The sequence below is a fragment of the Mobula hypostoma genome, chromosome 18, assembly GCF_963921235.1.
Source record: "Mobula hypostoma chromosome 18, sMobHyp1.1, whole genome shotgun sequence".
NCBI lineage: Eukaryota > Metazoa > Chordata > Chondrichthyes > Myliobatiformes > Myliobatidae > Mobula > Mobula hypostoma.
In genome coordinates this window covers 38,138,612-38,148,854 of record NC_086114.1, presented here as the reverse complement: position 1 = coordinate 38,148,854, position 10,243 = coordinate 38,138,612, and positions in this window count along the sequence as shown.

Below are 10,243 nucleotides of genomic sequence, written 5' to 3'. Positions count from 1 at the left end.
ACAATAAATGCTAGTATTGCCAGCAATGGCCAGATACTGAAAAAATTACATTTAAGCAAACCCAGGCTTTAACCCAACATCAAAGAGACCACCCTGACAGATACCTGGTTGTGCCTGGTTCCCGTTGATGTCTCTGTGCTGTGAAAGAAGAATATAAACTTTTAACAATATTATTTTAAATAAACTAAGCTGGTGATAAAGCCTTTTTTGACCTTAGTCCATGCCACATTGGACTTCTTGTGTAAGAAAGGAACATTTTTAAAAACGTGCAGAAGCTGTTAATCTAAAATGATAATTGAAAATGCTGGAAATACTCAATAGGTCAGGCAGTATTTGTGGGTAAAGAAACAGAGTTAACTGTTCAGATCGAAGACCCTCTATCAAAACCAAGAAGGAAAGGCATGAAGCTTGTTAAGCTGCAGGGAGGTTAGGGGAGGGAGATGTATCTGATAGGGTGGCCACATGGATGATCTGTATACAGTCAATAAGAACATGGGAGCAGTTGAGGAGTGAGATCATGGATATAAGAATGTACAAGTTGTTAAACGCAGAGCAGGAGGACAAGGCTGGCAAGTCAGGCTGGGTGTGTTCTCACTCCTAGAGTAAAGAAATGAAAAAGGAGGTGGGGGAAACAAAAAGGCTGAATATCTGACATTGGAGGATTCAATATAAGTCCAGCAGGCAGCAATATACCCAAGTAGAAGATGAGGGTCTGTTATAACGTAAATCATAGAACAGTACAGTACAAGCCCTTTGGCCCATAGTGTTGTGCAAACTTTTTAGCCTGGTCCAAGTTCAACCTAACATTTTCCTCCTACATAGTTTTTTGTTTCATCCATGTGCCTATTTAAGAGCCTGTTAAGTGTCCCTAATGTAGCTACCTCTATCACCACCCTGGCAGTGTGCTCCATGTGTATAAAAACCTACCTTTGACATACCCCCTATATGTTCCTCCAATCATAAAATTATGCCTCTCTATTTAGCCATTTCTATATATGGCTGTTCCTATACTGTTCTCACACTAAGAGAGATGTTCCTCTATTCTGACTATGCTTTTGTTTTATAAAACCATAGACCTTTTAGTATAGGGTTTGTTTGTAATATTTAATGGTTAGTGTCAGATAAAATTGATGGGATTACAACTCTTCTGAGATATCTTCTGGGAACAGAGCCAGCAGGAAAGCCACCCAGCTCTGTAACAGAGATAATCACTTGAGGTAAATTGATTAAACCTGCAGGGAGCCAAGTTCACAGCAGAGGCTTTAGGCTGTAGATTGGAGGCGAAAAGCCACTACAGACTTTGTGAACTTTTGCTGTGCAGTTCAAGTGCAGCTGGTGAACATTTACACAGAGAAAATGTGTGAATAAATAGATGCGTCCATTGTAAAATGGCATTAGCCATGTGTTCAACTCAGTTTCATGAGCTGTACTAGATAGTTATTAACAATAATTTGGTCTTTTATTGCAATTCTACTCTTCAAATGCCTTCATTCTGGGTACACAAGTTCTATCATCAAAAAAACATGTATTTCAATGCAACTTTCCACTGATCTCACAGTCATTACGTTCACATTCGCCATAACGATTATGGGATTGAATCCTTTATCCCTCGTGTTGAGGTATGGGCACACACCCTGTTGAGTATGTCCCAACTTACCTTGCTTTGAAAAGTGCTGTAGACACGAGGCAGAGTATCTCCAGAATTTTCTGTTTACTTCAAATTTCCAAACTCCTCAGCTTTTCTGATTTTCATTTGAAATGTGCTCAGTACTGAAGCTTTGTCAATTCCATCACACTAACTTGATTATTCACAAAGTGTCATTATACAGTGAGTGGCCACTTTCCTAACTATGTTTAGAGTTGCATGTATTTGTCCTGGAGCATCCCCTAAGGACATAAGGATCTCATGAACAAATTGGAGGTCACAGTCTGGAAAATCTCTCTTGAAACAGAAACTTTGCTTTCTTTGTGATTAAATAGAAGAGAATGTTGGAGATCAAGTCAGGCAGCAGCTGAGGGGAGAGAAGATTTTTGACAATGATCTTCATAATAACTAAAACAAAGTAAGAAAATAAAGTGTTTTAAGTGGCAGAGGTGGGTGGCATGAAGGGAAAGATTGTCCAGATGACATAACTGCTATTAATGTGGTAATGAATGGATGCTTATTCATCATAGTTTGTGTGGCTACAAGAGAGAAACTGGAAAAATAAAAATGATAGCAATGGAGGGGAAAAAATAATGTAGGAAAACTCTACTCTCCAAAATGAGGAATGCAAACTCAGCCAGCTCCATCATGGGCACCAGCCTCCCTGGCATCCAGGACATCTTCAAAAGGTGATGCCTCAAAAAAGTAGCATCCATCATAAAGGACCAGCATCACCCAGGAGATGCCCTCTTCTCATTGCTACCATCAGGGTGAAGGTACAGGAGCCTGAAGACACACGCTCAACATTTTAGGAACAGCTTCTGCTATTAGATTTCTGAACGGAGGATGATCCAACCTATGGACATCACCGCGCTATTTTTCCCTCTATTTTTTCTCTACTTATTTACTTTATTTTTTATATATACAGATATTTCTTATTATAATGTATAGTATTTTTATGCATTGCATTGTACCGCTGCAAGAAATCAACAGATTTCACGACATATGCCAGTGAGACTAAAACTGATTCTGATTCTAGATACAGGGTATCAGAATAAAAGAGAACTCTGGAAATACGCTGCAGGTCAGGCGACATCTGTGGAGAAAAATCCCTTGTTCAGTGAAGTACTGGGCCACTGTCTCCTGTTTCACACCTCATATCTTCTTGACACATTGATTTTCCCTGTAATTCTTTCACTGTGTCTTGGTTCATGTAACAATAATAAAGCAATTACCAATAACCATTGCCTCGTGGATCAACTGACTCACCCCTACACGCTACAAACAAGAGAAAATCAGCAGATGCTGAAAATCCAAGCAGATCACACAAGATCCTGGAGGAACTCAGAAGGCCAGGCAGCATCTATGGAAAATGTAAAGTAGAGATTTCAGACCAAGACCCTTCAGCAGGACTGGAGAAAAAAAGGGTAGATTTAAAAGGTGGGGAGGGTGGAGAGAGAAACACAAGGTGATAGGTGAAACTGGGAGGGAGAGAGATGAAGTACAGAACTGGGAAGTTGATTGATGAAAGAGATACAGGGATGGAGAAGGGGGAGCCCGATCGAAAAGGGCAAAAGGCCGTGGAAGAAAGAAAAGGGAGAAGGAGCATCAGAGGGAGGCGATTGGCAGACAAGGAGATAAGGAGAGAGATGGAAAAGGGGATGGGGAATGGTGAAGGAGGGGGGTGGGCATTCCCAGAAGTTCGAGAAATCGACCCCTACATGCTAATGTTTAATTATTTTAAATGCCTTTCTCTACCTTGATCAATACCAGAATGTGGCAGCAACTTGGTTTATCTCCGATTAACTCATAGTCATTCTTCGGTAACACAAGTCATTTATTCCCAGTTGCTGGACTCCCTTGATGGAATATCCCACCAGACAATGTTGCATGGGGACCCTACCCACCCTGTTCAATGGACAGTAGAGGACGACACATAGTTCAGGTAGATTAAGTAATGCTTTATTGCATTGTCTGTATGCAGTCAAGCTTGTAGAATTTCACAATAGTCTGGCAACTTACCAGCCAACTGGTTCATGGGATTTAAGTGGACATAACCTAGAGGAGGGTCCATGGATCTTTGAAATATGAGCTGATTGCCCTGTCTCTCATTAATACAACCTCTGTCCGTTTCCTTTGTCTCTTTGTACTCCCCTCATTTCTTTCTATCAGCTTGCTAAGGAATTGCAGTCTGAAGCCAACTCACAGCATCCCGAGGTTGAGTTCCAAGTCTGGTTAAAGTGTGTTCTCCATGAAATGCGATCATTAGTGACTTTTCACATACTCATCAGCTGTCCCCTTGCCTCTTCTCAGTAACCAGACAATTACCTCCCCACCCCACAGACCCTTTGGTTACTGAGAAGTCTCCATCCACGTAGAAGCACAACAGCAAGATTTTCATCATGGGGTAACTCAAAATGAAGCATGGGCAGCAACAGCAACTGCTGTAAGTGATGTTTTCCACCCTAATAAATCCTTTTGATTCTATTAGTCATAAAAGATGAAGGAATACCATTCTCAAACCTGCCTGCTCTCCATAAACTCTCTATCCTTTGTCTGGTGAATACAAAATGTGATCTTAAAATTAAACTTTAATCATTGGTTCATAATAGACCCTATATCAGAGCAACACACACAAAATGCTGGAGGAACTCAGCAGGCCAAGCAGCATCTATGGAAAAAAGTACCATCGATGTTTCGGGCCAAGACCCTTCGGCAGGACAGTAGGTCCAGAAACGTTGACTGTACTTTTTCCCATTGATGCTGCCTGGCCTGCTAAGTTCCTCAGGCATTTTGTGTGTGTTGCTTGGATTTCCAGCATCTGCAGATTTTCTCTTGTTTGTGATTTTCCTCTATCAGAGTAGATCAGTTCTGTTCACTGAAAGTTTGATGTTTTGATGTACATGTGACAAATAAAGCTAATCTTTATGCCCCAGTCTGTGAGGTTCTGCAGCATATCACAGACTATAGGTGTGTTTAATCAGTGGGTTTTGTGGTGTCTTTTCCCAGACTCTTTAGTCCACACCAACCATGGACAGATTCATGATCCTAGTCTTCAGTGGATAGCTTTTGTTCCCCAGTCGCTATCATTTGGTTCATAGTGAGTAAGATATCTGGTGAACATGAATCACCACTACAGTCGGCTGGACATTGACAGATTGGACCTTAGATAAAGTGAATGAGACTGTTAATGGCACTCTGAATCTATGGTTACTTCCCTCCTATAATGAAGCTTCATTCCTCAAATCTAACATGTGACCTTCCTAAGGCTCTAGGGAGGTCACATGTTACACCTTCTCTAATGGCTGGAAAATTTCTCTAGAAGTGGCCTGAAAGGGGATTGGATGTATGCTTATGTCTCAGGTCAACTGCAAGGCATGAGAAATGGAACCTTTCCTCTCCTCCTTAGGTGAAAACTGGGATCAAACCAGTAACAGATCTCTTGGTTCGTTACACTGACAGATTGGGCCTGGCTCAATATAGTTAGGGCCTCAGTGCTGGGGATGAGGGTCAGGGAGAGGACATAGATTTGCTTATACTGTCAATGAATTTGAGCTTTGTGCAGAGACAGCATTAGTGTTATCTCTCTAATGCTTCAAGGAGCCTACTGTAAATCATCCATGTCTCAGAAATGTAACAGAAAGCAGGCAGTCCTTCTGCCTGTCTCCTCCTATCTTAACAGATACCTCATCTGCTCTGTGATCCTTGCTCATTTCCCCCATCTGCTGCATTCCAATGGAAGTGCCCGGGAGCACCTAGGTCTGTGCCAGTACCAGAAGTGAAGACAAAGGCAAAGTTCTTTGGCTCCCGGCATCACTCCCTGTACACATTGCAACCTTATGGAACTGCTTGGTAGGATCAAATATTTATTCAATCAAAGCAACAGCCAGTAGGAATTGGTCAGCAACTAACTGGAAACCAGTAGATTGCCCTTTCGAACAGGAAGTCCTTCACATTGCAAAGCTCATTCTCTAAATATTCTCCAGAATTGCTTAATCCACGTCTCGGTGTGATTCCAACAGGCATGTCTTGTGTGAGCTCATCTCTTCATCAATGTGACATCTGACTGAAACCACAAAAGGTTTCTCTGTGCAGCTGGCACCATTTTAGTATTAAAATAGCACTGCAGTGCCCCCAGAACATGCCAGGGAACATTACCTATAACCCTACATATTTAATTTTTTAAATATTATTTTTAATTGTTTTAAATATTATGTCAAATAAACTAATTAAGCAGCTATGCACTGTGCTGCCTTCTACTGAGACAACACTTCGCAATTTTCTTTTTCTCCTGTGCTGCCCATAGGATCTCTTTTAACCCTTGGAGATCTTTTGATAATTCTTACTGGAGGAGGTAAGAGAGCTGAGTACCATTCTAATCAGAGTTGTGCTGAATGTACTACTTTGTGGATGAGATAAACCAAGGACCTATCTGCGCCTCAAGTGAACATACAAGACCCCTAATCTGGTCATTTGCTCTGTTCCTCCCCCTATCAGGGAAGAGATACAAAAGCTTGTGAACATGTACCATTAGGATCAAGAACAGCTTCAATCCCACTGATAATAGTAGAGGGAGTTAGATATGGCCCTTGTGGCTACGGGGGTCAGGGGGTATGGAGGGAAGGCTGGGGCGGGGTTCTGAGTTGGATGATTAGCCATGATCATAATAAATGGCGGTGCAGGCACGAAGGGCCGAATGGCCTACTCCTGCACCTATTTTCTATGTTTTCTATGTTTTCTATAATAGACCTCTAAAACAATAAAGATGAACTCTTGATCTTCCACCCCATCATGGCCTTTTCACTTTCTCGATGAGTGTAACACTACAATCTGGATTCTGTTTTCTCTATTACACTACACTAGTGTACCTAGGAATCGAATTGTCTCCCTGTATGGCAAATAAAAGCTTTTCACTCTATTGGTATTGTTTTACTGTTGTCATATGCACCAAGATACACCGAGAAGCTTGTCTTGCATATTGTTTATACAGATCAGATCATTACACAGTGCATTGGGCTAGAATAATATAAGACAATGACAACGCAGAATAAAGGGTAAAAGCCACCAAAAGAGTGCAGTGCAAGTAAATAATAAAGTGCAAAATCACAACGAGGAAGATTTTGAAGGCAAGAGTCCATCTAATTGCACAAAAGCCCCATTCAATATATCAGAGTGTCACATGGGACAGGGGAGAAGAGAGAATATCTGTGGTGGGTAAGGAATTTGGTTATGCTGGCTGCTTAACTGAGGCGTTGAGAAATAAAGACAGCGTCATTAGAAGGGAGGTTAGTTCCTGCTGAGCTACGTCAACAACTTTCTGCTGTTTCTTGTGCTCATGTACAGAGCAGTTGTCATACCAAGCCATTATGCATCCAGACAGAATAGTTTCCATAGTTCATCAATAAATGTTGGAAAGAGTCGACAAGGTCATGCCAAATTTCTTTCTAAAGAAGTAGAAGCGTTGGTGAGCTTTCTTGGCTGTAACATCAATACTAAACATCTCAATACACATGATAATAGTAAACCAAATTTCCATTTTACCACAGCATTAATTCAACAAACATATGGTTCACACGATTGTCCTGGCCAATATTTATTCTTTAAAAATCTAAATAAAGGAACTATTTATCCAGTCATTGTGTCTTTCCTACCTGTGCAAATTGTCAGCTGCATGCCTACACAAAAATTACACATCATTGACTTCTTAGACAAAGCTGGAACAGCACTGTAGGAATTAATGCCAAGGTTCATTACTAAAAGTACAACTTTTGTGGAGAAGGAGTTTTTCTCAAAATATTTTTGAATTTTAATGAGAGAAGAGAGTGTTAAGATGTCTGATCTGGGTTCTACCTTCATGGATAAAGGAACTTCTAATTCACAATTGGATCATGATGGTCTGGTCACACCACCCAAACAAGAACAGGAGTAGGCTATTTGGCACCAGAAGTGTTCACTGTCATTCAATGTGATCAGGGCTGATCTTCCCCACATCTCATATCGTCTTCTGTGCCATTTCCCCATCTTCCCCAATTTACCAATCTTCTAAAAACTTCACATGTTCTTCTTTAACTGCCTTCTGTGGTTCAGGCTCAATCCACTACAAAATTTCAGAGACCTACCACCCTCTGTGAGAAGTTCCAATACATCCCAGTATTAAATGAGCTCTTTCTAACTTTGTTACTATGCCCCCTCACTCAAGATTCTCTGACAAGTGGAAACGTCTCAATATTTCTCCATCGTGTCCCCTTGGATCTTATGTGATTCAATAAGATCACCGCTCAAACATCTCAACACCAAACAGTAGAGATACATACAATGTCATTACCTGCTCATAATAGGACACACTATCATCACAGATATTATTCCAGTAAATTTCTCTTTGACTGCCTTCATTCCCAAAATATCCTTTCTCAAATAAGGGGACCAAAACTGTGCGTAGTACTCCTAGTGAGGCCTCACCTGTCCCCTACACAATTGTAGCAATATCTCCCTATTTATAAACTCCCATCCCCTTGCAATAAAGGCTAATATACCATTTGGCTTCCAAACCATGACTACACCTGCCTGATGACTTTAAGTGCTTTGTGCACAAGAAGATCTAAATCCCTCTGTACATCGCTCATCTACAATCTCTCACTATTTAGATAGCATTCTACCATTAGATTCCTCTTACCAAAGCACTTAACTTCACACTTTCCCACATTAAACTCCACTTGCCAAATCTACCCTCAGTTACTCGAACTATCTATATCTTGCTGCAGAGTCCAAATAAACACATCGCAGCATGCCTTCCCACCTAGTGTATTTTCGTCTTCCACAAACCTGGATACATTACACTCTGCCTCCTCCTTCAATTCCTAAATATAAATCAGAAATATTTAAGTGCAAAGAACTGGTTCTTGAGACACGCCATTAATTACATCCTCCCAGCCTGAAAAAAGACCTGCTTGTTCCGACTTTCTGTCTTTTATGCCTTAACCAATCTTTAATCCATTGGAGGGAACTTCCTCCAGTCCCGTGAGTCTTCATCGTGCCTTTTACGCGGTGCCTTGACAACGTTTTCTATATGTGCAAGCACACTGCATGTGTCCATTCCCCTCTATCAATTCCAGCTGTTACATCTTCAAAGAAGTTGAGCAAATTTGTCATATTTGATTTACCTCTCGTAAAAACATGCTGACTTTGTTGATCACATTATACTTTGCGAAATGATGAGTTATTCCTTCCTTGATTATAGATGAAAATTTGCTGCTAAACAACAGATGTTAAGCTTCCAGACTTATAGTTACTCATTATTTACAGTGGCCTCCAGCATGATGATGGATACAAATTACTGACTTTATTTTCCTGTCAATTCCTTGTTTTCATTTATTATACCCAAAATTCACTCTTTTGGGCACCACACATACCCAAGTTATAATATCCCTTTGAATTTATCAATACCTATTGAACCATGGAGATATAGAGAGCTACAGCAGAGAAACAGGCCCTTCTGCCCACTGTCTATACTGACTCCAAGCACCCCCTTACACTAACCCTACCCAAATCTATGAAATCCTTCCCACATTCCCTTCAACTACTACTAGATTCTATCACTGACTCACAGCTAAGGACATGTACAGTGTTCAGTTAATCCACCAATCTGCATGTATTTGGGATGTTTTCCACGGTCACTCTGGGAAGAAACCAGACCATCCATGAAAACTTCATGGACACAGGGAGAACATACAAACTCCAGAGAACAGGATTGAACCAAAAATAGTTCAAAGTTCAAAGTAAATTTATGATCAAAATACATATATGTTACCATATACAACCCTGAGATTAGTTTACTTGCAGGCAATCACAGTAACTGCAAGAAACACAATAGAATCAGGGAAAGGCCACACCGAACAGGTTGGATAAGTAAAGTGTAAAAGACAGCAAACTGAGCAAATACAAAAAAGAGAGAAAAAATAATAATACTAATAATAATTAAATAAGCAATAAATATTGTGAACATGAGATGAGGAGTCCTTGAAAGTGAGTCCATAGGTTTTGTGAACAGATCAGTGATGGGGTGAGTAAAATTGAGTGAAGTTATCCCCTTTGATGGTTTAGGGATAATAACTCGGTGGTGTGAGTTCTGAGACTCCTGTACCTCCTTTCTGATGGCAGCTGCAGCAGAGATTGTGGAAGAGGTGTTATTGCCAATCTGAACTGACTGGGGTCTGCAAGTGAGGAAATTGAGGATCTAATTGAAGAAGTTATTGAGACCTAGGTCTTGAAGCTTATTGATTAGCTTTGAGGAGGAGATAGTACTGAATGCCAAGCTGTAGTCAATGGAGAGTATCCTAATCTTTACATTCCAAATGTTCCAGCGTTGAGTGAAGAACTAATGAAATGGCATCTACTGTTGGCCTGTTGTTATGGTAGGCAAATTGGAGTAGATCCAAAGGAGTTGATGTATTTCATCACTTCATCACAGTGGATATAAGTGCTACTGGACAATATACACTGAGGCAGGTTACTACGTTCTTCTTAGGCACCTGTATAATTGAAGAAGTGAGTCAGTTTACGAAAATCAAGAGAGGCGTTTGACAAGAGTATGTTTTCTCC